Source organism: Phoenix dactylifera, unplaced genomic scaffold (genome assembly GCF_009389715.1).
Source record: "Phoenix dactylifera cultivar Barhee BC4 unplaced genomic scaffold, palm_55x_up_171113_PBpolish2nd_filt_p 001445F, whole genome shotgun sequence".
In the NCBI taxonomy this organism is placed as follows: Eukaryota; Viridiplantae; Streptophyta; class Magnoliopsida; order Arecales; family Arecaceae; genus Phoenix; species Phoenix dactylifera.
Genome location: NW_024068764.1, coordinates 94952 through 100103, shown reverse-complemented (window position 1 = coordinate 100103; position 5152 = coordinate 94952). Strand labels below are relative to the sequence as shown.

Genomic DNA, 5152 nt, shown 5'->3' with positions numbered 1-5152 from the left:
CTAGCTTCAATTGCCCAACCACCTTTTCTTACCAAATTTGCACTAGTTATAGCTCGACTCCATCACTACGCTCAGCAATGGTTGAGCTAGGCTCGTATCCAAGAAAACTAGTCTATGTCACGCCTAAACCTTTCCAAAAAATTTGAATCTAGGCAAAGAATAAAAGTTACACGCTTATGCCAACCAAGTGATTTAGTGTTATGATGAATGAAAATATTGTAATTTAATTTGTTTGGAGTTTATAAAAAGGCCAGAAGATTCGTCACAATGCATACTTTTGTCTGTGCCATAACAAATTTGATATCTCATGACGCAACTGATAGCATCCAAAAAAGCTCAGCATGAAGAAATCTAAGAGATTTTAGTTTTTTCTTTTCTTCTTTCTTTCCTTTCTTCCTTTCCGCCTACCTTCCTTTCTTTCCTTTTTCTTCTTCTTTTTTTTCTTGTCCTTCCTTTTCTTCTTTCTTTCCTTCCTTTTTTTATTTCTCTTTCCCTTCTTCCTTGTTTTCCTCCTTTATTCTTCTCTCCTCCTTCCTTTCTTTCTTTCCTTTTTCTTCTTCTTTAATTTCACTTTTTCCTCTCCTCATCATCTTTCTTTCCTTTCTTTCTTTTTCTTCTTCTTCCCCGCATGGCGGGTTGTGGTGTCCCGACCTTGTCCCAGTACCGTTTTCTCACAGAAACAAGACAAAATGGTCGGACACACCTCCCGTCGCCCAAACTTAAAATCTTAGTTATCCAATAAGGTTTTTATACAGAATATGGATGTAATATCTTCTTCTCCTATGGTGTACTATTGTAGAATTAGCATGAGGCTTGCAACTCTAGATATGATTACTAGGTTTTGAAGTGACTCCGATACAGTCTTTCCTCTATCCCTCGAGTCTAAATCGCAGATCCTTGTGTTAAATTATATTTAATCAATTCTTCTTTCACTTACCAAGCTAGTTCATTGATATGAAAACTAAAATTTGATAAGTGATGGAACGGCAAGGTAGTGAATTTATTCCCAGACACCTCCAAGACCCTTTTGCCTCCTTCTATGAGCCTTCGTTTAGATTTACCAGAACTCACTATCAGTTTTGCGATGAAATTCCAACTTTCATAGTTCAAATTTATTGAAATCTCAACGCCTAAACATGAAATCCAGCAACCCATAGATTTCAGCCCTTTTTCGAAACCCTAATGGTCTCTCCCCTCAACTAATCTACATCACTCTAACTTGCTTAGAGAGAACTTTGCTACCGTCACTCCTACAAAAATAGCAATAACGCCCAAAAACCTTATAAAAGAAAAGTTATTTTCTTTGCCCATTTCACTTTTCCTGTCAATAAGTCCAAATAGGGTTTCATTTGTATTGAAGCGCATTGAAAGTAAAATGATTCCTCTCCCCTTCCTCTTCATGATCCTCTTGATTCCATATAAATGATTGCTAAATCGAGAATCTGCAACCCCATTCATTCAGGAGGCCTCAAGACTTCCTCTGCTGTTAGCTATATTTTCTTTTGGACTATAAACTGCATATATTCACTTCCTGTGCAAACTTGCAAGCAACTAACCACATTGCTAATCCTCACTGGACAGGTAATAAATCAATTGATGAGATCCTCAAATGCTGCCATCATTCATTTATTCATGAAATATGGCAAAATCACTAGGACAAGGATGTTCTATAGTGCGCACTTATATGCAGTGCACTGCACCATAGAGATTTGGTGGCTTTGGTGCATTCTTATGGCAAAATCGCTAGGAAAATTATAACTTGATTAGGTCAGCTGTCCAGCAAAAAATGATGACAAAGCATTCTAAAGATGTCTTGTCCGCCATTTCTATAATCTCAAAGGTATGTTTAACTCTTGAGCTTTGCATTATCATTGATTCACCATTTGAATTCTCACCTAGTATCAATCCCAGATCAAACTTATCAAAATTTTTACCCCTGTAATGAATGATATGTTACCGATAAAAGCACACTCACCTAGTCAAACATGCATTGAACAAATTTATTCATTAACACTCAAGAAATAGGCTACCAATTATTGTGCACAAAGTAGCAGAACCTTTGACATAAAAAAGAAGCAATTAAGTAAAGAATGAGAACAGAGGAAGTAGAAAAGAACTTGTTGCAGTACAACTTTATGAAATAATTGCAGACATATTCGTATGACCATAAAGTAACTCGATTCGGGTGTTGGATCCCTGCATTGATGGTAATAATCAACATGCTAATCACCAAAGCAACAGCCATAATTATCAAGTTCCAATACATCTTAGAAAGAACGGGGCAAATATAGTACGAAGATTAAACAACAACAGAACAGAACATTGACCTGTACCGAGAGGAGAAAGAGGAGAAGAAGGTTGCTTCACTGATAGATCAATTATCCCATATGTAGCTACTTCTGTGACTACATGCCCGCCATCTGTCACTGCTTCCATAGCTCTACTTTCTGCGGTGGGCAATGTAATCGGGCCAAATGAAGCAAAGGTGCCACCTTCATGGGATCAAACTCCCAAAGCTGCTCCCGTTGCATTCCTTGAGCAGCTCCTCGGCGAATTCTCCTCGACTTCTCCAGCCCATGAGCTTCGCATAAGTGGTCTTATCGCTGGCCAGGTCCTTCCCGGCCGTCTTCCGAGCTCCTGCGACGACTTGGTCCCATCGAGGATGTCATGCCACCACTTGGAACAGCAATCCAACACACCTAGCATAGCGCCTTAGCCGCTCGATCTGGTCGTCCGATCCCCCGCCGACAATCGCTCCTGTCACCACGAGGCCTCCAGAAGGGCGGCGGTCTTGTGAAGGTGGATGAACTCGAGGCGCTCGAGGCCGACCGGGGTTCCCAGCCCCGTGGACTCTCGAGGTCGACCACTGGCCCGCGAGGCGAGGCCCTCGGCGCCGACGGCCAGCGGGAGAGCTCCGCGACGGCGCGGACAACACGAGCGGGGGGGACAGGGTCGTCAGCGGGGTAGAAGGAGGGTCCGCGAGGTGGCCAAAGGCGAGGGCCAGGAGGGCGTCGCCGGCGAGTACGGCAACGGGCTCGCCGAAGACGCGGTGGCAGGTAGGCTGGCCGCGGCGGAGATCGTCGTTGTCCATGCAGGGGAGGTCGTCGTGCATGAGGGACATGGTGTGGATCATCTCCACGGCGCTGGCGGGAGGCACAGCCTGGCGCTCGCGGCCGCCGACGATCTCGCAGGCGGCGAGGCAGAGAACGGGGCGGACGCGCTTGCCCCCGCCGAGGAGGGAGTAGCGCATCGCCTCGTGAATCCGCTCCGGGTAAGCGAGAGGAACGGCGGCGTCGAGGGCCCGGTTCACGGCGGCGGCCTTCTGGAGCATGTACCCCTTGAAGTTGAACTCCACAGCCGACGGCACCGCGGCGGACGCGGCGGCGTTTGACCTCCATCGCTGCACAGGCGGGGCGCGGCGGCGGCGGGCGGAGGGGGCAGAGGCGGAGGAGGGCAGGAACGGGAAGGACGGGGAGAGGAAGGAGGAGGAGCGGGTGGAGAGGTGGGCCCAGGAGCCCACCGGGTTGCAGAGGAGATGAGCGAAGGAAGCCATTTTGTTATTCTTCGTCTTTCTCGTTCCTTCCTTATCGTCGACCGGGAGGAGCAATTAAAAAAATGGCAATGAGCGATATGATATGCGGAATAAAACAATTGGGAAACTTTAAGGAAAGGAATTAGCGGTATGGAATAGGGGGAATTAAGAGATTGTGTAATTTTCACGGAAAGCGGGGGAGGAGGGGATAAGTAGAGAATAGCAGGTGGTGGAGACGAAGGATTGGGCGAAATTTATGCAAGGGTATTAATTATGGAAGGGTTTAGGAATGGATGAGGGGCTAGATAAGGGAAGAGGGAGACAAGCGGAGAGCGGAGTGAGGAAGAGGAAGGGATAGAGTGGGGTAATGATAGGCTTCCCGTTCGTTATCCCTTTATAAGGTTTGAACTATGCGTTATAATTTCTACACGCAACCGGGGTAACTGAAGCTGTGTATATTGAGATACACGTTGGAGCACCGAGAAAGAGAGAGAGAGAGGAGAGAGAGAGAGAGAGGTGACAGGCGTCCACGCTGATGTACACATTGCGGGGAGCACCGCAAGTCACCATGGACGGATGGGATGAGGGAGGAGTCGGGGGGCGAATGGCAAACAGGGAGGTACGTGTAGTGGCCGATGAAAAGTTAACACGTAGATGATTTTGAGGTGGGGCCCGTGGTTTGAATTGGGGGCCGGTGTGGGGTGGGATGGTGATCGGGCGTGATCGTCAGAAGCAACGGACGGCACGTTGTTCGCATTCGGACCGTAGCGTAGGGGCAGTGGAAAGGACGGTGATGAGGCCAGGGATGATCGAATGGACGGCGCGGAAGAAGTTGGGAAACTTCTTGGTGGGGTAAAGGACGGCTTTGCCCAGTGAGTGGGTACGCTTCATGAATTTGAACCTAAAGTGTTTGCCTGAACCAAGTATAAACGATGATGACCGTTTTTGTCATACGGAAGTTCCCACCTTCTAGCTTTACTAAGGTTAACTTGAATAGCAGTATTTTTAAAAATAGAAGCAGAAAGAGAGTAGGCTTTATGATTAGAAATTATGACTCCAAACTTAATTAATTTTGGATGCAGATAGTATCTATCTTGAAGATGACTCAGCCACGGTGACCAACTAGATTCAAGGCCAGCACAACCATGTCGACAACACCTGGTGTTTTGGAGCAAGCTCGTAAAAGGGTTTGGCTTCTTTCAGGCTCATATTTATCGAAGGCAAACAGTACTGCTGACTGGGTTTCTTCTATATTACGCATCATTCAAAAGAGTTTTTCTGGAAGGGTCTCGAATCCGTTCCTTTTTCTGCCCCATCAATTATTTTTTTGATTTTTTGGATGTACTTACATGCATTTAGTGTGTGTCGTTATTGTATTAAAAAAATCTTACTGTTATACGTGGGTGTCGTGTGTCAGATGGACCATGTATTCGACATTTGTTTTTATTTTATTTTATTTTATTTTTTATGTCCCCCTCTTTGTAATATGCTATCTTTTCAATAATATCTAAAAATTTATTCATACGTATTTGTCCTATCATCATTCCCTTTTAAAAATTCAAGTCTATGGGTAGAGTTAAAAGTTATTTTTGCTAGAGGTAGAGTTAAAAGTTCGTTAGT

The 5152-nt window shown here is 45.4% G+C and overlaps 1 pseudogene; it reads right to left on the bottom strand.

Moving 5' to 3' along the window:
* Positions 1 to 2440: 2440 nt before the first annotated feature.
* On the bottom strand, positions 2441 to 3597 carry LOC120108627 (annotated as a pseudogene).
* Positions 3598 to 5152: the final 1555 nt, after the last annotated feature.